Source organism: Macrotis lagotis, chromosome X, assembly GCF_037893015.1.
Source record: "Macrotis lagotis isolate mMagLag1 chromosome X, bilby.v1.9.chrom.fasta, whole genome shotgun sequence".
Classification (NCBI taxonomy): Eukaryota; Metazoa; Chordata; class Mammalia; order Peramelemorphia; family Peramelidae; genus Macrotis; species Macrotis lagotis.
In genome coordinates this window covers 15,259,844-15,284,307 of record NC_133666.1, presented here as the reverse complement: position 1 = coordinate 15,284,307, position 24,464 = coordinate 15,259,844, and the positions used below count along the sequence as shown (strand labels likewise).

Below are 24,464 nucleotides of genomic sequence, written 5' to 3'. Positions count from 1 at the left end.
ATTGAAGATTTCCAATGAAAGGGAACCAACAATTTTTCCAGGCAACCCATTCCACTTTAGAACAGAAGAGACAGCTGAGAAATTTGGTGGCCAATGCAGCCAATTGGCACATATATCCTTGTATCTTTTATGTGTGTAGACTGTTGAACTAGAGGTCATTAAAATGTGTAATCATGTTATAGTGTTATACTATATAACTAGTTTTTAGGAGGGTAGGCTCTATTTCTATTTCTTGAGATGCTGAATTGGATTAATTTAAAGAGTGTCTGGCATATGAAACTAAATCTAGTTAAACGTGGGTTGGCCTCAGAGCATTATTAAAAGTGATATTCATATACTGTGCCTTCCAAACATTAAGGCTCTTATACATGTCAATCTTTATTTTTACATTCTTGTACGTTTGTTTTCTTTCAGTGGTTTATATGACCAGAGAACAAACATTTATTTGGCACCTAATATGTCATATGTTGGGTAGGAATAGGAATTCAGTCAAAAACAGTCCCCCTTCAATAGCTTTTGATTCATAAGAGGAGACAATATTCTCTAGGGGGAGATATGTCACTCAACAAGATTTATTAAGTACCTAATATGTACTAAGCATTGTGCCAGACACTGGGGACACAGACTCAAAGATGAAATTGGCCCTGCCCTCAAGAAGCTTACATTCTATTGACTGATACACCTATAAGTAGATATACACTATATATGAAAAAAAATACAAAGTTATTTGAGGAGAGAGGAAATAGAAGCTGGGGAAGATTAGGATAAATCTTATGTTGGACTGGCATTTTAGCTCACCTTTGAAGGGATTCTAAAATATAAAGGTAAGGAGGGACATAGAGATGGACGATGATATAATGGAGTGTGTGTGGGGGGATATGTGTGTGAGAGAGAAAGAGATACCAAGAAGGCTGATTTGGCTGAACCACAGGGAGCATGAAGGGGAGTAATGTGTAATAAATCCATTAAGGCGCTTAAATTACATGCTCTATTTAGCTAATCACCATTAACAAAATCATCTACTTTAAGGGAAAGGAAGACATTTCAGGGGGTCTGGGGAAGTCGGGCTTGAGCTGTAACTAGGAATTCCAACATCTGGGCCAAATTCATTGGAGGTTAATGGAGAGGGAGGAAGGGAGAGAAAATCTGCTACCCTATGATTAGAATTTATATAGACCAGGAGCCCATGAGGTTGGTGAGATTTTTAAAATTATTTTGAAAACTTTATATCAACATAATTGGTTTCCTATGTGTTTGATTATGTATTTAAAACTTGATTCTGAGAAGGGGTCCGTATGTTTCAATGAACTTCCAAAGGGGTCCATAACAGATGCAAAAAAAGATTAGACTCCCTGGTATTGACCATCAACCAAGGCCAGGAGGGCTGTTGGATCTGAAAAAAAAAAGGAGATAGGTTCAAATCTCACTTCTGACATTATATGTGAAATCTGAGCTAAGTCACCCCACACTCGGACCTCACTTTCCTCAACTGTATCAACCATAAAAGGGAATTGTACTATATCTTTTGTAATGTACTTTACAATCCTTTGTGTGACCTTAGGCTTGTTTTCTCTCTCTTCCCTGGGTCTCAATTTCCTCCTCTCTAAGATGAGGGGCTTGGATTAGATGATGATTCCTTCTTTCTCTATATCTAGGATCCTATTATCCTTTGAACCTGATGTAGAAGCAACAGCCTTCAGTGTTACATTATCCTTCCTATTCTGATGGAATGGATCCTCAGATAAGGGTAGCTAAGTGGTGCAGTGGGTAGAGCACTGGCCTTGAAGTCAGGAGGATAGGAATTTGAATCCAGCCTCAGACACTTATTAGCTGTGTGATCTTGGGCAAGTCACTTAACCCTGATTGCCTTGCATCCAGGTCCATCTCCAGTCATCCTGATTCACATCTGGCCACCGGATCTAGATGGCTCTGAAAGAGAAAGCAAGACTGGTGACTTAGTACAGCCTCCCACACTTAAATCCAATTCACGTACTTGCTATGGTACCACCTTCCAGCTTCCCTGCCCTTCTTCAAGAATGAAGGGCAAACATCATAACATCATCCTCATTCTCAGATATACACTGGAGAGCAATTCAAGGCTTTACAATATCTGCATTCAATATCAAGCATGCCAAAGGTTTCCACAATACTACCAACTTGTTTGTGATCATTTTGAGGGAAATCTTCATGGAGTTCTGGAGATGACCAGAATTGTCCTTTAAAGATCAGTGGCGATTTCTGTTTTTATCCAGAAAGGTGAGGAGAAGCTTCCAGTGAGACCAAAAAAAGGGAGCTCCACTTTTTGAAAAGGAAGAGGATGCCATGTGAAATTTTCAAGTTCTAGTCCACCAAATCTCCATGCCCTTTGATTCTCCCAAATTCAGCCTCATCATGCCTGTTGCATAGATACCTATCTTAAAATAAACTGCACTGCTAAGCATGGAGTGAAGGTTAATAGAATGTGTCTCTTGCAAGAAATAAATGCATGACCACCATCACACCTGTCTTTTCTCTGGAACTGATGACAGACATTAAGCAGGCTCCTCTGCTCAGTTCACGGCATCCAGTTGCCCAGTGCTCAATAGAGTGCACAGAATTGTCAATGTTCACCATGTGCTCAGATTGGAAGATAACAATGGCTCGTTTCATTGGGATTTACTCTACCATCATTGCCATCAAGGAAGTAAAAATGCCCCCCCAAATCATGCCAATTGAGAAAGGTCTATCATTAAAATCTTCCACCTGATTCATTTCATGTCTTCTGTGCTTATTATTTATGTCCCAGATATACCAAGTTTAATGATAGCTCAGAAATTGTTAAATATCCTCCAAGGAATCTGGGGCCATCATAAACAAGCAAAGTCAATCATGTGTATTTTCACTGGATGCATTTTTTTTGTTATTGCATTTTTAAAAATAATAATCCTCTGAGCACCTGGGACTGCCTGGGATCTCCATAGATACCAGTGGAACTTAGCAGCCCACTGTGTGGTGGAACTACACAGACAAACACAAAGCAGATGTTAGGGTACAGCTGAAACTGCAAGACTACTTCTTAGCAAGAGCCAGATGAGTGCAAGTCCCTTTGGTTCTGAATATATAAACAGCATGCACTGGATTGTTTCAAGCTCAAAGGGGCTTTAGAGGTCAACTAGTCCCACCTAATTCCCTACAACACCCCAGTCTGTGTTTTAGTGTTTCCTGGAATGAGGAGGAATTCACTCCTCTCATGAGGCAGCCTATTCTGTTCTTGGGCAGCTGAAATGTTTAGTAAACTCATCCTCCTATGGAACCAAACTTTGCTTGCCTCCCACCCACTGCTTTTCCAGTTCTGCCTTCAGTGGCTTAATAGAATAAAGCTATCCACATGATAACAAGCCCACCGGAATCTTTTATTCTCATACACCTGAAGCTGGAAGGGACCTCAGAGGTCATCCAGTCCAACCTCTTCATTTTATAAATGAGGAAGCTGAGATACAAAGGGGTGATTTGTCAAAGGGCATACATGGGATTCTAGATCTAGAGCTGGTGGGCCCTCCAGAGGCCATCTAGTCCAACCTCTTCATTTCACCCAAGAAAGAAACTGAGTCCCAAGCAGATTATGGTAAGTGATCCAAAGTCCAAAGATGTGATTTGATTGGATTTAAACCCCTGTCCTCTGCCTCTATAGCCAGTGCTCTTTCCACTATACCATGATGCTTCTGAAGCTACCCATTTTCAGTTTTTAAAGCTTTCTCATATGAAATGACTTTTATACTTCACTCAATATTAGCATCCATCCTAGATTCTATATAGCTTGTCAACATCCTCTCCACAGTGGGACCCCTAGTACTGGCCATGGCACTCTACACACTGATCAAACTATAGAGCAGTGAACCCCCTTGATCCAAATGCTACGTCTCCTAATAGGGGAGCTAGGTAGGGCAGTGGATAAAGCACTGGTCTTGGAGTCAGGAGGACCGGCATTCAAATGGGGCCTCAGACACTTGATACTAGTTGGGTGACCTTCGGCAAATCACAATCCTGTTTGCCTTGCCTCTGGGGTTCTCCACAGTCGCCCTGGACTCATTTGGCTCTGGAGGAGAAAGTAAGACTGGTGACTTAGCACATCACCCCTTGACTCAAAGCCAGTTCATGTGCTTGTCATAGCATCATCTCCTTATGGCAGGGTCTTCTTTGGGAATGAAGGACAAACATCACCTTTCTTAATGAAGTTCAAGTTGCAGTGTTCTTTCTTGGCTGCCTCATCAGTCAGTTACAAAATCATAAGAGCAAGGGATCTCAATGGCTGTCTAGTCCTAAACCTTGGTTATAAAAAACTTAATATGTGCCAAATTTTCTATTTAGTGCTTATAATAAAGAAAGGCAAAAAAATAATACCGGCTCTCAAGAAGCTCACATTTGAAAGGGGGGAGACAAATAAATAAAAGAGGAAAATACAAGCTGCATATAGGTTAATGAAAGCTATCTAGCAGCTGGAGGAATGGGGAAAGGCTTCTAGAACAGGGGTCCAGAGATCCCCAAAGTTTCCATGTATAGATTTCTGGAGGTCCATGAACTTGAAAGGGGAAAAAATACATCTTTATTTCTACAACTTCTAACAGAAATATAGCATTTCTTTCAACTATGTCTTTTTAAAATCATTTTGAGATAGAATATATAAGTTTCACCATCATGCCAAAGGAATTCATTACTAAGAAAAAGTTAACCCCTGGTTTATAAGGATTCCAGGGGTATTCAGAGGTAGAGGATTGGGAATCCCATTCCAGGCATGGGATTAATAAAGTACAAAGAACAGAGCTTGGAAATGGAATGTTATATTTAAACAACAGCAAGCATGCTTATATGTCTTCCATATTGGGGATTAAGGTGCAAGAAGACTGGAAAGGTAGGAAGAGTTTTAAATGCCAAACAGAGGAGTCTTGATCCTAGAGGCAATGGTGCTTACTGAGGGAAGGATGACATGGTCATATCTGTGCTTTAGGAAAATTCCTTTTTAAGTTGAATGAAGGATGACTTGGAATTCTGAGATCTGAGGCAGGGGAACTAATTAGAAATAGGACAAGAAAGAAGAGATGAGGGCCTAAACCAAGGTAGTGGTTATGTGAATACAGAGAAGGCAACATGTATGAGCAATGTCATAAATGTAGAAACAGCAAAATTTGGCATTAGATTATGTATGTAAGGTGAATGAGAGTAAAGAAATGAAAATAATTCCAAAGATGCAAAGCTGGCAGACCCAGGAGGATGGTGGTGCCCTATTAATAGTTATAGAGAAGAAATGGGGGTTTAAGGAAGAACAAAAGATAATCAAGTGGGGTTCTTTGGGCATGTTGCACTTGAGAAGCCTATAGGAGATCCAATTTGAAATGTCTAATAGACTAGGCACTTGGTGATGTGGATCTGGAGTCAGGAAAAAGATTATTTATATATATTTGTTTATATGAATTCTCTGTATAGACATGATAATTGAACCAGTGGGGGAGCTGACAAGATCACTAATTGAGATAGCATAGTCTAGAGAAAAAAGAAAGGCCAGGATAGGCCCTTGGGGAGCTCCCATTCTTAGTGCTCATAGATAGGAGGACAATATGGAGAGAGAAATATAACATAAACCAAGTGAGGATAAACTATCATGGAGAAGCGTGAGCTCAACAGTGTCTTTTTTATTTTTTTTCATTTTGAACTTAAACATAAAAAGACAAAATAAATTCCATACACACACAGCTTAACACTAAAAGAGAATTCAGTAGGAAACCATGAATCTCCACTTAACAATTTACTTTTCTTAAAAAACTATGTAATAAATACAGCCCACTGTTTTCAAAATCACCCTGTTTTTCTGTTCTTCCTTCTGAATTTTCTTTTATTCTCTACCATGCACTTTTTATTTTGATTTTTTTCTCCCTCCCTCACTGCCCAAACCGATTAAGGAAAGCCACCATATAACACAGATATGTGTGTATGTATGTAAAACCATACGATACATACATTCATTAGTTCTTTCTCTGAAGGTGAATGTTTTTCCTTCATGGTCTTTTGTAGTTGATGTCAGTGTTTATAATACTCAAAATAAGTCATTCAAAATTGTTCTTTGAACAACATTGCTGTTACTGTATACAACATTTTCTTGGTTCTGCTCATTTCACTCTTCATTATTTCATACAAGTTTATGATTTTATAAGATCAACCAGCTCGTCACTTCTCATAGCACAGTAGTATTGAATCACAATCTTATATTATAAACTTGTTTGACCATTCACCAATTAATGGGCATCCCTTCCATTTCCAGTTCATTGGCACCACAAAAAAAAAAAAAAACTGCTCTAAATATTTTGGAACATCTGGTTTCTTTCCCTTATTCCTCAATCACCTTGGAGAAAAGATCTAATAGCATTAACTTTGGGCAAACAGGGTTTTAAAAAAAAAGAGGAAAGAGACATAGATGTTTATAGGCAGCAGGAGCCAGTAGAGAGAGATTAAAGATTAATGAGAGTAGCGATGGTAGTGGGGACAATCTTCTGAAGATGAAATGATATTGGATCCTGTATGCTTGTAGAAGAGTTGGCCTTGGCAAAGTTAAGAGATTAAAGTGAATAAGGAATGTGAGAGGAGAGGGAGAAAAGGTTTGGAATAGTTGATGTGGTGAATGGACTAAGCAATCCATGATGGAGGAATAGAAATATTGCCTTGCTAATGTGAATCTAGAATCCCCACCCCCAGCCAATGTCCAATTGGTGGGGACGGAGAAAGTGTAGACAGTGCTGAAAAGAGTAATCAGGAAAGGTGTAGAATAAGACACTGAACAAGAATCCCTAATGCATCACAGCCAAGTGGTCATCCAGCCTTTGTTTGCTGATAAATTAAATTGACCTTTATTGATCTTTCAGTCTGCTAACATATCCAGATCTTTTCCAACAAATATTTATGCCTTCCTCCAATCCCCATCCTTTATCTGTGCAGTCAATATTTTGAACTTAATGATTTGGGGTGGAAGAGTACAGATCTGCGATTCCATTGATATAGAGAATTCCTGCTGAGAAAGCTCTTTCTACCAGTGCCAATAAGGACCAGTTCTGCAATTCATAGTCTTAGAGACTTTTAAGTGATTTACCCAGAGTCAAATTTGGATATTCTTGGATACCTTCATAAAATATGGGACAGAACAAGAACCTGTGTCAAAAATCCTTAGAGCAGCTGTTTTTGTAGTGACAAAGAAGTGGAAATTGAGGGGATGCCCATCCATTGGAGAATGGCTAAGCAAGTTGTGCTATATGAACGTTATGATTTCCCATAGAACAATAGTACACCATGAGCAAGCCGATCTCAGAAAATTCTAGAGAGACTTATATGAACTGATGATGAGTGGAGTGAACAGAATCAGAAGAACATTGTGCCACTTAACAACAACCTAGTATGATGATCGAGTGTGATAGACGTATCTCTTCTCAACAATACAGTGATCAAAGACAATTCTAAGACTTGTGATGGAAAATTCCGTCACATTCAGAGAAAAAAACAATGGAATCTGATTGTAGAACAAAGCATTATTTTCACTTTTTAAACTTTGTTTTATGTGTTGTCTTTCTCATGTTTGTTTCTGTTTTGTTCTGATTCATCTTTCACAACATGACTAATATAGAAATATGCTCAACATGATTGTCCTCTATAATCTATATCAGACTACTTTTTGTCTTGGGCAGGGGGAGGGAGGGGGAAAAATATGGAACTCTAAATCTTACAAAAAAATGTTAAAAACTATATTTATATGTAATTGGAAAAATGAAAAGAAAAGAACAAGCATCTAACAGTAAAATTGAACCATTTTATCACCACTCTTTAGGGTAGGGAAATCTGGGCACTGAGGGACAAAGTGATTGAAAACGTTGAGAGATTATGGGTATTCCGCAGGACTCTGAGAAAGCCTTTTAGAGAAATCCTCTACATTCTGGATGCCATTTTTTTCAGCCGAATTAAGTTCTTTTAATAGATTGCATATATAGATGTTCATCCACACACTTCAATCAACTCTTTAAGAGCAGAACTTAGGTCCAATTTACATGCTTCTGAGAAGATAAACTTTCTCATTTTTACATTAAGGTCTTATAACCAAATTTTCACTTGTACATTGAGAGCCTTAAGAACAAAACAAAGGACACAGAGGGTGTTGCCATATTTTTTTAGCAGCAATGAAGTATCACTAACCCCTTTTTACATACCGAATTCAAGTCACTATCAGAGGTGAGTGCACCACAGTCACCAGGTACAAAACTGCTAGTTCAATTTTAAATGAATAACTTGAAATGACTCCCACCCCAGCCCCATTACATCCCTTCTTTTTTATAAACAGCAAACATTTTGCTATTTTATACATAGGCTAGCAGGCTTGTTTCAATATGAAAGTGCTAATTCACTTACAGATTTGTATCAGTTATGTAGTGCTACAATAAGTGTCCAATAATCTAGATAGGAACAATCTTTGACAAATGGAAATGATGAAGATTAAGTAAGGCTATCAGATTACCTTATTTACATTAAAAGAATAAAGACCCAATGGGAAGGGGATGCGAAAGGGAAGGAAACTGGGCAAAATATTCATAAGTGTAAAAATTACATCTACCTTTGAGCTTGTACTGTAAATGAGACATTTTAAATAGTCCTGCAGCCCATGCCTAATTTTTTTCCTCAGAAAAAGAAAAGCTGCCTTATGACATCCCCTCGTTTATTTGAAGATCTCCACAGTGTGTCATTTGAAGCTCCAAAGTCAGGTTCTTCTTTTCTTCCAAAAAAAGAAAAAAGAAAAAAGAAAGAAAACAACCCTCCCACCCCCAAACAAAACAAAAACCACCCAAACCTCCCCCCACCCTAACCAAAGAACCCTCTGGTTTACTTTCCAGTGCCAGGTTTCATGATCAGGTCCCACTTCCTGGGTTTTCTGTCAAATCTATTGATCAATTAGTTTAGAGTGAGCAGTAGAGAACATAAACCAGTTCCGGAACCACTACTGGGAGGAACACAGGCTCTTTACTACAATCACACGGTAGCAGCAAAGAAAAGGATAATTCAATTCATACCAGGGGCTGGACCTCCAAAATGGAATGAACTTGGCACAACTGGAGCGTTGAATTTGTAATGGATGCCATTTTCCAAGTAATCACCCCTTTTGTTGTCCTAATCACATGTTGTTTGTGTGTAGAAAAAACATACATACCCTACGTAGGTAGGAGTAGAGCTATCCAGATCATTCCTATTGTACAGATGGATAATCTAAAGCACATGGAAATTAAACTACTTCCCTAATGTCAACAGCCAGTGATAGAGATGAGGCTGAAAAATCCACATTTAATAACTCTCAATCAAACATTTTATACTCCACAGTGCCTTTTACCTAACAAAGAGAGAAGAGTCTTCAAAATTTGATGTGAGCATCAAATGATCAAATGTTTCATTCATTCATTCATTTCTTATTCACTAGCCCCAGTGCCAAATCTTTTTTTCAATTCCTCAGTAATTCATTCATTATTCCCAATGTTCTAAAAGCTGTTCACTTCTTAAAATGGAGCTTTGTGGATCTGCTCTTTCCTGGATCATTGAAAGTTCAGAGATTAGATTTAGAGCTGGAAAGGACTTCAAAAGCCACCTAGCTCAACCCCCTTCTTTAATAGAGGAGGAAACTGAGGGAGGTTGAGGGAGGTAAGGAGTATGACTCCCTCATCATTACATAGCTAGTTGGTATCAAAAACTGACCTTGAATCCAGGTCGTCCTGACTAAATTCAGGACTCTCTCCACTAAGCAATATTATCTCTTTTGCAATGTATTCATAGCAAATTGACTCAAGTGTGTGTGTGTGTGTGTGTGTGTGTGTGTGTGTGTGTGTGTGTGTGTGTGTCTCCAGGGTTCACTGGTTAATTTTACTGGTAAATTGGTTAAAGGACAGGACCTAAGGTGATAACAATCATTGATCATAGAACTGCCAGGAATATTAACTTGTTTGGTTCAGGCCAGTGGCCTCTGAAGTATTCCAGGTTGGGTGGGGGGGCATACCTGGAGAAAGAAAGGGAGAGAGTACTTGTGGTCTTCCAAAGTGCTGATTTCTGTTTACTGCTTCCTTGTGCATTTTTACCCTTTCCAGGGGAGGGAGGGAGTTCCATTTACCATTTCAATCTCACCTTTTTTTAAAAGTGACAAGCCAGCTTGTTCACTCTCTCTGACCAAAGATTAGTCAACAGAAAAGGAGAAATCCGATTCTGCAGATTCCTAACTCTAAAGGCCAGACTTTTCCAACAACCTTGACTGCTAAATATGGTATCTCAACAACTCTGGAGTGAAGGCCCCATTCCCTTTCTGGTCAGGAATGTTGTTAAGTAAAATGCCCAGAACCTAGAATGACCATCAAGGGGGCAGTCCATACTTCCCTGCGGGACCTTCCTTTCTGGGTTCCAGAATAGGCAGATTGATGGGGCATTTCTTGCTCTCCTTCCTGGCTTCCTTGAGTCTGCAGCAGCAGTCTTTCCAGTGGCCATGTCACAAAAGGGAAACAACAGCAGGGCTTGGCTGCAATCCAGAGGAAGTCGAAAACTCCATAGGCATTGTCTACCCTCTTCCCCCTCAATCCCTGCTCTCCTCCCCACATGGATTTTCTCACCAGGTTCCCTTCTCCCCCCCCCCAAACCCTGCGAAGTAGAACAATGCCTTTCAGTGAGCTCTGCCTCCATGGAGCCCAGGCAAACCAAATTGACAGCTGGGAAGGGTCCACCCCCCCTTGCTTCAGGATGTAACAGCATATCAGGAGACATTTGAAACAGCTTTCCGTATGTATGCTGTAGTCATCGACAGCTTGCAGCAGAATCCAAGGGTGCACCCTGTACCTGAAAGGCAAAGCAATTGAATACAGCTGCTCTCTGAGCTGCTGTAAATTAGGGGAGGGATTATTGACACTAATGGAGAGGATTAGGGCTAGGGATGGGCACTGAACCTCAGTTTTCTTGGATACAGTGAACTTCTGGGTGAGGGAACTCTTATTTACCCATCATCTAGTTTGCAATGTCATCTTAGAAATTTGCCTAGATCACTGCGAAGTTAAGTGACTTGCCCAGCATCACACAGTCAGTCTGTATCAGAGGTGAGACTTGAACACAAGTCTTTATGACTCCCAAAGTCCATCATGACACAGGGGTAGGGAGCAGAGGAGTTCAAATTCTAGCTCTCCCATTTTCTACTTGGCTGACCTGGACAAATCACTTCTCTCCAGATCTCAGTTTCATTTTTGGCAAAATGAGAGGGTTTGACTAGATGACATCTGACATCCCTTGCTAGCTCTAAATATAGAATCCTATGAACTTATTGTGACTCTAAGCAAGTCACTACAATGCTCTGACTCAGTTTCTTCCTGTGTAAAATAAGGAAGTTAGACTAAATTGCTTCTGAAGTCTCCTGGCACCCTTGATCTAAGATCAGATATTTGACTATGGACAAGTTACTTCATATCCCTGAGCATCAGTTTCCTCCTCTAAAATATATGGTTGGATTATATGACCTCCTTCCTGCAGAAGGTGGTACCTGAGCTAAACCTTAAAGGAGGCAGCTATGTGGAGCAGTAAGTCAGGAAGAGTTGAGTTCAAGTCCTCCATGAACCAATTGTACAAATCACTTAACCTCTCTTTGCCTCAGTTTCCTCATCTTTAAAATATGGATAATACTATCCCCTATCTCTGAGAGCTGCTCCGAGAATCAAATGAGCGCTTTGCAAATAATAAGTGAAGAATTTTTTGAGGTAGAGAATATTCTAAGTATTGGGGAATAATCCAGTACAAAGACAGGAAAATGAAAAATGGCCTAGGTTATGTGAGGTATGAGTGGAGCATGGAGTGCAAGGTGAAAAGCAGAACGTAAGCAAATTTGCAAACTGGAAACGGTCCGATTTGCCATAAAAAGCTTCAAATGCCAGAGAATTTAATATTTTCTCTTCCAGCCCGTGTTTATACAGTGCTTAACGATTAGCAGAGAACTTGAAAACTGTCCTTTCATTTTATCCTAATAACAATATGGGAGCTAGGTGCTATTATTATTATTATCCTCATTTAAACGTGTAGGAACTCAGAGAGAAAATGGTTAAGTGACTTGCCCAGGGTCACAGAGTTCATTAGTATCTAAGTCGAAATTTGAACTCAGACCTTCCTAGAGAACAGACCCTGAGTTCTATCCATTAGACCACCTAGATGCTCTTCCTATAGGGGGCCATAAGCATTTATTGAGGAGGGGAGAGGGTGAAGATGGTCAGACCTGTGCCTTAGCAAAACTCAGTTCCTTGAGTCTTTCCGCTGTATTTTCTGTGCTTAATTCAGTGAACAAAAGCTTCTTTTCATAATTCTTTATTTAAGATTGACAATGATAATTGCTCTTTGCTTTGTAATTTATTTTTAGGACATATGATAAGCTGAAATATGACCTCCAGTCAGCATATTATTTGAGTTTGACTAATTGTGTATTAATTGTTTTTTCTGCTTTATTGATCTTTAGCTAATATAAACTCCAGAGTAACTTCCTACCTTGTTTGTTTAAATTGTAAAAGGGAGGGAGGGTCAGGTCTGATGGATTCATTCATTGTTCCTTATTTGTTTGGGGCTCTTTTTTCCCCCTCAAGTTGATAGCTTGGCAGATCAGGGCCAGCTTTGTGTAGAGATGCAACAGGCGACCACCTACATGTTGTGTTTTCAGGAGTAGGGGGACCACCCTGATGCTCCCTCCACTCCCTAGCCCCTCCCCAAATTCTTCTTCCTGATTTAGCTAATACCTGTAATTCTATCAGTAGTTCTCCCTCCCTTCAGCTTAAAGCTTTGACCTCTGTTAAAATGTTAAACACCTGCACCTGCCCTATTGAGCCACTCCAGAGGTCCCTCTTCCACTGCTTGGGGCCAGGCTCAGGACCTGACAGGCAGTGTAGCCACTCAGGAGGATATGATTCATCTGGGCTATTTCAGCTCTGCCTGGGCAGGAGGGTGGGGCCCTGCACAAACAAACAAAAGTCAGGGGTCAGGGATACAGGGCTGGTGACTGACTGAAAGGGCCAGGTGATAAGCCATGGCTTTGGTGGAAATCAAGCTGAGTTAGCCAGGCTCGCCAATCATGGGACTGAATGAGTCAGTCCTAGAGGTGAAGGAGCCTCCCAGCTGCTCACGGTGGTAGAGAGCAATTGCTCCTGATATTCACTGGCAAAAAAAGCTTCAGACTTTCCCCGCCCCCCCCCCCCCCTTAATGTGAATATCTGTGCTGAAAGGAGGTGAGATGAAAGCATCCTTTAGGTGGTGGAAGCTTAAGAATTGACAGGTAAAGAAATGGAATGAGCATCCAATACCCGAGTTCCAATCCTGCTTCAGATGCATTCTAGCAAGGTGGCAATGGGCAAGTCCCAACCGCTCTTTGTTTTGATGAGGATGATGTTTGTCCTTTGTCCTCAAAGAAGAGCATGACATCAGGGAGGTAGATGCCATGACATGCACATGAATTGGATTTGAGGGAGGCAGGGCTATGCTCAGTCACCAGGCTTACTTTCTCCTCTAGAGCCATCTGGGTCCAGTGGCCAGATATGAATCAGGATGACCAGAGATGGCTTTGGGTGCGAGGCAATTAGGGTGAAGTGATTTGTTCAAGGTCACACAGCTACTAAGTGTCAAGTGTCTGAGGTAGAATTTGAACTCAGGTCATCCTGACTCCAAAGTCGATGTTCCTAGATCACTTGGATGCCTTTCTATTTGACTTAATCCACTGGAGAAGGAAATGGAGAGGAGAGGGTTAGTATGATCTGTGAGTGGAAATGTTTCTCTGAAAGATTAAGTCTGAGGGGACAGAGTCCATTCGTCTCCTGAATGGTGGAAGGGGCAAACCACTTAATCTCTGGTCAGTTTGAGGGAGCCTGGAGTGGTGTAAGAGACTCTTGTGTGTGAGTACTGTAAACTTTCATCACCTGGTGTCCTCGAGTACCAGAGCCTTGTTTTACTGGTTGGTTGTAGAGTGCCACACGAATGGGAGTGGACCAGGGACTGAGGAGGATATTTTAGAACTTGTATTTGGTTTAATAAGCTGAGATCTTGGAGAACTTTAAGCAGAATTTGTCATCCTTGTCTCCCACCCCTTCTCCTGGGTAAGGATAAGCTAACACTTCCTGAGCAGCTAGTCTAACAGGAACTTAACAGAGTGGAGCCTTGAGCTTGAAGCTGCAACAGTGAGTAGGAAGGTGACTTTGGAGATAGATGAGCTCTACCTGTCTATTGGCCACAGAGGTGGAAAGCCCAGAGTCTGGAAAACATAATCCCCACAATGGTAGACTTGAGTCTGATGAGCCCTGGAAAGGTAGATGGTATAAAATGTGAGTTGGCAAAGTTCAGAATCTCAGGTAGCTAGCTAGCAAGGGAAAAGAGAGAAACTATCAAGACCAAGGTCTAGATATGAGATTTTGTGTGTGTGTGTGTTTTTTACAGGGTGAAGCAGATGCACAATAACACAAAAATAGACGAGATCACAGCGATGGTAAAACAGTCATGTCCAGGGATATCACTCAGGATTTGGAAATGAAAGTGTCACCTTGATACTGATCTTCAGCTTGGGAAGGTGCTTGGTCATTGGTCAAACTTTCTAACTGCAAGCATCTTGACTGTTGAGTTTAGAGTTGGGACCTGGGATTGAATCCTAGCCTTGCCATCTAAAATATGCCTTCTGTAAATCTCTCCATCTCCCTGAGTCTCAGTTTCTTCATATGTAAAATGAAGGGATGAGATTCGATGGCCTCTGAGGTTTCTTCCAACTCTAGATCAGGGATCCTACAAGTGACCTTGAACAAGTTCCTTCCCCTCTGTTGCTTAATCAAGGCAGAGAAGCATGGTGATGAAAACCACTTCTAGTCAAGCCCTGCTTCCTCTTCATTGGGAGTGGAGGGAAACTTAGATGAGTTAACTCTACCTGTAGACTGTAGCTGTCCTGGGAAATTCAAAGAAATATCTGAATTTCCCCAAAGTTTTTCCACAACCCCCTCTCATCTGGTCCAAACTCAGCCAACCCTTTATGAAATTCCTTTGTATATGTTGAATTAGAGCCTCTGTGGATGCTGTTGTTCATTCCTAGGATGGACTCTTATTTCATCTCTGAAAAGCTATCCTTTCCCTCAAGGAAGTGCTCTGATGCTTTTTATGATGTAATCCATGATCCCCACTAGCCAGGAATGATCCCTTCCTCCTGTTTGAATTCTTACACATTTTCTATCCCCACCCCACCAACCCACATGCCACAGATATCAAGCTTCTCGAGGGCAAATTTGGTTTGATTTTGTTTTGTTTTGTTGTTTGTTTGTTTTTTTCCATTTTTGCACCCTCAGTACAATACAATGATACCTAGTTGGTGTTTGATACTCATTTAATTAATTGAAGAAATGAATAGACATTCTGCCTTGGGAGGAAAAGTTTACGTCCGTGAGTTGAATCTTATTATCTTCATGTCTGTGAAAGTTCATGTGTTGGAGGAGGAGAAGAGAAGGAAAAAATGGAGAAGGGAATGTGGTTCAGTAGCTCTCCATGGTACTAACTTCTGGCGATGAGGACTACAAACCTTATCAATCTTCTTTTCTAATGTAATTCTTGTCACTGTCATTCTGATACCTTTCACGTCAGGAAACATTTATTAAGTACCTACAATGAGAAAATAAAATCTTTTAGGTTCTAGGAATATGAAAAAATCAACAGAATTCTTGCTCCCAGAAGTTTACATTCTATTAGGGCCTTTGATGTATACAAAGCTGTGAACTCATCCAACCTTTCTGGAGAGCAGTCTGGAACTACACCCAAAGGGCAACAAAAATGTACATACCCTTTGATCCAGCAATAACACTACTATACCCTGAAGAAATGATGGAAAAGGGGTAAAATCATCACTTGTACAAAAATATTCATAGCAGCCCTGTTTGTGGTGGCAAAGAGTTGGAAATCAAGTAAATGTCCTTCAATTGGGGAATGGCTTAGCAAACTGTGGTATATGTATGTCATGGAACACCACTGTTCTATTAGAAACCAGGAGGGATGGAAATTCAGGGAAGCCTAGAAGATGCTGACCGAGATGAGCAGAACCAGAAAAATACTGTACACCCTAACAGCAACATGGGGGTGATGATTAACCTTGATGGACTCGTTCATTCCATCAGAGCAACAATCAGGGACAATTTGGGGCTATCTGTGATGGAGAAAACCATCTGTATCCAGAGAAAGCTGTAGCGTTTGAACAGAGACTATTACCTTTCATTTAGGGGGGGAAACTGGATATCTTATTGTCTGATCGTGCTATCTTTTATACTTTATGTTTCTTCCTTAAGGATATGGTTTTTCTCTCATCACATTCAATTTGGATCAATGTATACCATGGAAACAATGTAAAGACTGGCAAATTGCCTTCCGTGGGGGGTGGGGGAGGGAAGTAGGCTTGGGGGGAAAATTGTAAAACTCAAAATAAATAAAATCTTTAAAAAAATCCAAATATGCCAAGTCTCCCTTATCTTCAAAGACCATTCACTAAACCCTACCATCTCAAGTTGTCAGTTCAATAACTTCTCTCTTTCACAATCTTATTCCCTGAAAATGCTATCTACACCAACTTCCTTCATCCCCTCTCCTCTTGCTCATTCATTATGTTTTGCATTCCAGGTTCTAACCTTACCACTGGATTGAAACCTCTCACCAACATTACAAATGATATTTGAGTTGTTAAATCTGATGATCTTTGATTTATCTTCGTTCTTGACCTTTCCTCTATTTGACACTACTGACAACCCTCTCTGGATACGCTCATTTCTAGGGGTTCACATAGCCCTATTCTCTCCTTGTTCTTCTACCTGTTCTTTCTCTGTCTCCCTTTCTAAATCATCATCTACATTTAATTGTGGGTGTTCCACAAAACTCTATCCTGGACTACTTTCTTTCTCAATTACCTTATCAGTTCCCATTAATTTAGTTATCTCTACTCTATCAATTCTCAAATCTATATATTTAACCCAAGTATATTCCCTTAGCTTCACTTTCACTTTACCAGTTGCCTGTTGGACATTTCCACCTAGATATCTTGGGAACATCTGAAGTTCAAAGTTCCAAAACAGAACTCATTATCTTTCCCCTACCAAACCCAATGCTTTTCCAGACTTCTGTAGTTCTTTCAAAGGCACTTACATTCAAGTTATAATCTCATTGTCATCATCAACTCTTTCCTTTTCACTACCACACATATCCAACCAAATTTTGTCATTTTTGTTACCATAATATCTCTTCTATCTAACCCCTTTTTCTTTACTCACATAGCCATCACTTTACTTCAGGTTCTCATCTACAATATTATAATTGCCCCCTTAGTGGTCTTCATATCTCAAACCTCTCCTCCCCACTCTGATCCATCACTCACGGAACTGATAATATGATTTTCCTTTACTTCCAGATCATACCATGTAATTTTCCTGCTCAGTAATTTCAAGTGACTCTTTATTGTCTTTAAAATAAAATGTGAACTTCTTGGTCTGAGTTTTAAAGTCCTTCAGAACCTCAGTTCACCCTATCTTTCTAGCCTGATCGTGTGTTATTCCCCTTTCCACACTCTAGGTTCCAAACAAACTCACCTCTCTATTCTTCTTCTATGACACTCCATTTCCCATCACCAGTTTTGTATTGACTGTTTCCCATCCTTGAAATGAACACCCTTCTCAGCGCCACACATAAAATCCTTCAAGATTCCCCTTAAGCACTATCTGATCCCCTAAGTGCCCTCCCTCTATTAACCATCTCATCTCTAGTCTGAATGTACTTTTATTTATACATGTTATCTCTTATGGTAGAATGTAAGCTCCTTGAGAATAGGAATTTTTTATCTTAAGTGCTACATCTCTAGCACTTACCTTAGATTGTTGCAAATAGTAAGTGCTTAATAACTCCCGGTTAAATGATTCATCTATGAAGGACACAATAAAAATTGTGATGGGGAGAGTTAAGAGGGCATTCAAGACTTGGAAAATTCTTTTATTATTTTGGTGCATTGGGGATACCCGGAGGTTGTACTTCATAGTCCCTTACAATGCAATGCTAAACTAGCTCTGAATTCAGGTTTGTTTCTATTTCAAAGGATCTCATCTTTCAGTAGTTAACCTAGTGGCATGGAATAAGCATAATGCTAATCAATGGGAAAAACTTATCAAATGAAACCCAGACTCAGAACTAGCTCTTCAAGTAGAAATAATTAAAATAGTCAGAATAAATTGAATAGTGATTGGTTTCTATCATATTATAAAAGGAAAGGCTCCAATTTCAGGATCTTAATTTTCTTGCTCAGTGTCTCATAGATTTTGTTCTCAAAGAACAGTTTATTCATGTATCTCCTGATTTGACCCAGAGGACTTTTTTTCCCTGGTCTTTGGCCTGAGTCATTCAGGAGCTATGCCTAGTAGAAATATAGCAGAAAAGGCAATTAACATTAATGATCAAATCAGTATTTTGTTCCTGAAGAGTGATGAAAAGACTGAGTGCTTAATAGTCTAGCCAAAGAGGGTAGCTAAATAGAAATAGGGGGCCTATTTTAGGAGGTTCATTTGTTCTTTTCTTATGACATTTCCCTAATTTGTCTTAGGGCAGGCTTTTCTTAATGTCTGATTTGCTCTTGACTCAGGGGGAAAAATCAGGGTGGTGCAATAGAAGACATGGGAAATTATGAGCATGGGTCCTAAGTTAAAATTTTAATTCTACCACTTACTAGCTCTAGCATTGAGTAAGTCACTCCCTTCTCAGGGACAGGCTATTCTCTGAGGTCCTTTAGAGATGTAAAAATCTATATTCTAAAAATCTTTTTTTTTAAACAAAAAATTAATACCTCTCAGTTCTGCCAAACTGTATTTCTTATAAGATACCATGCTTTGTTTTGGGGTTGTTTCACCTTATTCTGCCATTCTTTATCTTTGTTTATTTAACATCAATAACCCATCATTGAACACAGGCTACCATATCCATCTACCATGCAAAAAAAATATGGGTCCATGCATGACTCCTGCAAAATGTAGCGCAATTAAGACGTCCACATTTGTCTAATATTGAGAGAGCCATTGTTAACAGGAAACTTTCAGCACCTAGCTGTAGAGCAGTGAAAAGTTAGGTGTTAAAATGGTCACAGTTGTTGATGAGATGGGCACTGAGGAAAAGGAGGTGAATTGAATAGGATTGACTTTGAACCCTAAATATGGGTCCCATGCAGTTGGTTCTGAAACCAAAGAGTCAAGTTCACTGCATCCAAAGAGGTCTGGCAAAACCTCTCGTGGCAAAACCTCTCGTGGCAGAACCAGCAAACATGCTCATATAGCCTCTATCCTCCAAACCTGCTTTTTTTTTCAAAATTACCAGGGGGCTCTTATTTTCCAAATCTAATGGCTCTTTTTTCAGTCCTCCCTTTTGATCTCTGCAGTCTTTGACACTGTCACTCTCTTCTCTCTCAGTTTCTGTGACATCACCCTTTCCTTATTCTCCTCCCGCTCGTCTGACTATTCCTCAGTCTCTTGGCTGGCTGTCCTTCCAGATCATTCCTCCTATAGATGTTCCCCAGGCTCTGTCCTAGACCTTCTTCTCTACCCTGTATACTTTACTTTGTGACATCATTGGCTCTCATGGATCAATTATCATCTCTCTCCTGATCATTTCCAGATCTGTTTATCCCTAATCTCAAATTTTCCATGTCCAACTGTCTCTTACGCATCTTACACTCAACACGTCCAAAACCAAACCAAACTCTTTATCTTCTCCCCCAAGCTCCTGCCATCTTCCTAACCTCCATTATTGTCTAGGGTACTATCATTCTCCCAATGTCGACTTCTAACTTAGATGTCATTCTCGACTCATTCTCCCTCTATCCAATCTGTTATAATCTATCATTTGTATCTTTATAAAGCTATATATATATGTGTGTTTACATATTTACACATGTTTCTATGCATATGTGCATATATACATACATATGTATATATACACACACAAACATACGTATACATCTCCTCTTCCCCATTACTTCCTACCTTGACTATTGCAAGTGACTTCTGGTTGGTCTCCTTGCCTTAAGTCTTTCCTCTCTCCAGTCAATCCTCCATTCAGTTATCAAATTGTTCTTCCTAACATACTAGCTATTTCACCCCAGCTTCCCATTAAAAAAGTCAGCAGCTCCACCTTATATTCAGGATCAAATATAAAATCCTTTACCTTTTAAAGTCCTTTAGAACCTGGTTCCTTTTTCCTTTTTCAGTTTTCCTACTTCTTATTGCTGTCCATATACTCTGTGAACCAGTGACACTGGTTTCCTTGCTGTTTCCTACAAAAGAAACTCCATCTCTAGTTGCTGAGCATTTTCACTGTCCACCATGCCTAGAATGTTCTCCCCTCTTACTTCTGACTCCTGGCTTCCTTCAAGAAGCCTTTTATGATTCCCCTTAATGTGAGTGCCTTCACCCTCCCCAAAAAGGGGCATCTAGGTGGGGTAGTGGATAGAGTACTGGCCCTGGAGTCAGGAGGACCTGAATTCAAATCTAGCCTCAGATACTTGATTCTAGCTCTATGTCCTTGGGCAAGTCACTGAACCCCATCTGAAATTATTTCCAATTTATCCTTTATCTATCATCTTTGAACATGGTTATTTTCATGTTGTCTTCCCCATTAAATTGTTCCTTGAGACTGGGGAGTATTTTTTGCCTTTCTTCGTATTCCCCAGTATGGTACCTGATACAGGAAAGGTGCTTAAATGCCTGTTGATATTTGCTTTACCAACTTATCTGATTCAGATCATAACTCTAGAGCTGGAAGAGATCATAGAAGTCTTCTATTTCAACTTCCTTCTTTTGCAGATGAGGAAACTGAGACCCAAGGAGGGGAAATGACATGCCCAGGGTCACACAGTTAGAAGGTAGCAGAGTGAGAATTTGAATCTAGGCCCTCTGACTCCAATTACAACAGGATTTTCACTCTACCCAATTAATTGCATCATTTCAAAGATGGAGGAATCAATGAGAGATCCAGTATTCTGGATGTGGTTTTCAACAAGGTAGAGGAAATGACAAGAGCACTGATTAGAATTTATGTCTCCTGGAAACAATGTTAAGACTAACAGACTGCCTCCTGTGAGGGAAGAAGATTGGGGGGAAATTGTAAAACTCAAAATGAATAAAATCTTAAAGAAAAAAAAGGAAAAGAAAGAAGTTATGTCTCCATCTTAATTGTAGTAGAGGAGCAGTAGAAAATGGCCTGAAGTGACATATACCCTAAATTTTGAGAAAATATATCTTGAAAGGTTCATGAACAGGATACTTAGAATCCTGTGGCCTAAAAATCTATGGAAAAAGTTGGTCAGAAGGTATGGGAAGGTTTCAGGAATCAAATTCTGAAGACTTGAAAAGAACAGATTCCAGGGAGGAGGAAAGAGTGAGACGTCTGAAATGACTGGTAACTCAGGGAATTCATTAATTCTATTCAACAATTCAATTAACATTTCTTAGCCTCTCTGATGTTCCATGCTATGTACTAGACTCTGGTGATACAAAGGCCAAAAAAAATGGTCCCTTCCCTCATGGAATTAATATTCTGCTGGAGAGGAACAATGCGCATTAATCATCTTCCTAAATTCAAATCCGGCCTCAGATACTTACTAACTGTGTGACCCTAGGCAAGTCACTTAACCTCTCTTTGTCTCAGTTTCTGCATCCATAAAATGAACTGGAAAAGAAAATTGCAAACCACTCCAAGTATTTTTGCCAAGAAAACCCCAAATGGGTCATGAAGAGTCAGATATGACTGTGCATCAATAATAACAAACGAGATAGATACCAAATAGATAATGTCATAGTTAGGGCCGGGGGGGGGGGGTTGGTACTGCACTGAGTACAAGGAATCAACAAAAAATCTTTGGAAGAAGGTTGAATTTGAACTAACCTTCAAAAGGATGTAGGAACTCAAAGAAATGGGTATGAAGGCAAGCATTCCAGGTATGTGAGAACAGCCTGTGGATGTCGCTTTGTGGAAGGTCATGTATAGGGAAAAGTAAGCAGGCCAGTCTAGCTAGAAAAATAGGCAAGGGAGAATAATGTGAAATGTGCCCAATAAAGGAGTGTTTGATTTGATTGGATTTTTTTTAATCTTATAAGGAACACAGAACAAACAACTGAAGTTTCTTGAGGAAGAGACTGATATGGTCAGCACTGTATTTTTTTAAATTGCCTTTGTATATGTATTTTTTTTCATAAAGCCTAGCTATGTCTTGGTAGTTTTATCCTAAATATTTTGTGTATTTGGTTATTATTTTGAATGAAATCTATCTTATCTTTTACTCCTAACTTTTTGTTAGTATTTTATAGAAATGCCAATGATCTTCATAGATTTATTTTGTGTCCTATTACTTTACTGGAACTATCATTCATCTCCATTGATTTTTTGCTGATTCTCTGCAGTTTCCTTTACCACCTGTTGGGCAACAGATTTCTGTTGTTAGTCACTCATTGTATAAAGTTGGACTTCTATTCCTTGTTTCTACCCTGCTGGGATTCCATTGGCATGAGCCTCATATCTGTCACTTTTGTGATTTTATATCTATCATACCCCCTTATTTTTTTAGGTTTTTGCAAAGCAATAGGGTTAAGTGACTTGCCCAAGGTCACACAGCCAGGTAATTATTAAGTGTCTGAGGTCAGATTTGAACTCAGGTCCTTCTGACTCCAGGGCCAGTGCTCTATCCACTGTGCCACCTAGCTGCCCCTATCATACCCCCCTCTAATCCTTTCAATCTTCAGATTAAAGAATTATCTTGCTACTACCTCTAGTGACTCCTTTTGCTTTGTCTTCTCCGCTTAGAACATGAGCTTCCTGAGGACAAAGACCTTGTCTATGAAGAAATTATATGTAGTTCAATGATGAGTACATAGTTTTAAAATGGTTTACCATCCTCATTATTATCAGACCTCCTCCAAGTGTTTGGAATGGTTTCATTACATAATGGGAATCTCACATTCTTTGGTATTCATTATTTAAATGGTATTTTTTGAGATTAACTTAATCCTTTCCCCTCTCACACTGCCCCATTCAATCAGTTGTCAAAACTTGTTAAGTTCTAAATCTATAACATCTCTTGGGGGATGGAACCAATATCCTTCTGGTCACCCAAGTTTGCAGCATTGGAACCATCCTGAACTCACTCTCTCTCTCTCTCTCTCTCTCTCTCTCTCTCTCTCTCTCTCTCTCTCTCTCTCTCTCTCTCTGTCTGTCTCTCACACTGATCTCCATAGCCAATTAGTTGCCAAACTTCCATGACATCTCTCACATACATTCTATCCCCCACCACAATTAAGACCCTCATTACTTCTGACTTGGTTACTGAAATGGTATCCCAATTATTCAGTCAATTTGCATTTATTAAGTACCTACTATTTGCCTGACACTGTGTGCTAAGTCCTGGGAAATAAAGTAATCTACTGAGGGAGACAATATGCAAACAACTATGTGCTAATAAGATATGTAAAAGATAAACTGGAGATGATATACAGAGGAAAGGAACTAGCATTAATTGTAATTAGAAAAGATTTCTTGAGCGAGGTGGGATTGTAGCTGAAATTTGAAGGAAAACTGAAATTAGACTACATACAAGAGTTCCCCTCTTCAATCCATCCTCCAAACAATTGCCAATGAAATTCATAAATGAGATGATTAAGCAGTGATATAACTCCTACTATGTGCCAAGCACTTGATAAATATCATTTTATGTGATCCTTACCACCATCCTTGGAAGTCAGTCCTATTATTATCCCCATTTTACAGTTGAGAAAACTGAGGCAGACAGCAGTTAAGTGATTTGCTCAGGGTCACAACAGGTAGTGAGTGTCTGAAGTTCAAATCACTTCAAGCCCAGCACTCTGTCCTTATCATCCCTCTGTTCAAAAGATTTTAGTGGCACCCTATGACCTCTCTGATAAAATATAATTTCTTCAGCTTGAAATTTTTAAACTTGAACTCTTGCCTCCTTTTCCAAGATTATTTTATATTACTTGCCATCATACATTCTCCATTTCATCTCCAGTGGTCTGCTTGCTGTTTTCTCTAACTCAGCATTCTATCTCCCATCTCCACGTTTTTGAATAAGGTATTTGCCATTGTTGTCTAATGTTTCACATTTCATTTAAGCTTTTTCCACCCCCTAATTGTTAGCACTCTTCACTTCTTCAAATTACTTTGTAACTTCCTATTTGTTTGTGGCTTCTATTCATCCACAACCCCAGGAAAATGTAGACTCCTTTAGCTCAAGAGCTGGTTTTCATTTTGTCTTTCTCTCCTCAAAGTGTAGCATAGTTTGTATACACCAGGTAGCTATTCTCTATGGCCCCAGAAATGATCCAAGGAACATATTCCTAACTAAAAATTAAAATTAAAGAGAGGCA

General features: G+C 39.7%; 1 protein-coding gene and 1 long non-coding RNA gene across 3 annotated transcripts in view; one reads left to right on the top strand and one right to left on the bottom strand.

Annotated features, from left to right (window-relative positions):
* The window catches only part of IL1RAPL2 (interleukin 1 receptor accessory protein like 2), a 1,037,032-nt gene that overhangs the window by 919,092 nt on the left and 93,476 nt on the right, over positions 1 to 24,464 (top strand). The window lies entirely within an intron of this gene.
* LOC141502594 (uncharacterized) overlaps positions 15,468 to 24,464 on the bottom strand; it is a 168,636-nt gene continuing 159,639 nt past the window's right edge. The window contains exon 3 of the long non-coding RNA XR_012472598.1: positions 15,468 to 15,678. This is a non-coding gene — a long non-coding RNA (uncharacterized LOC141502594). The remainder of the gene's footprint in view (positions 15,679 to 24,464) is intronic.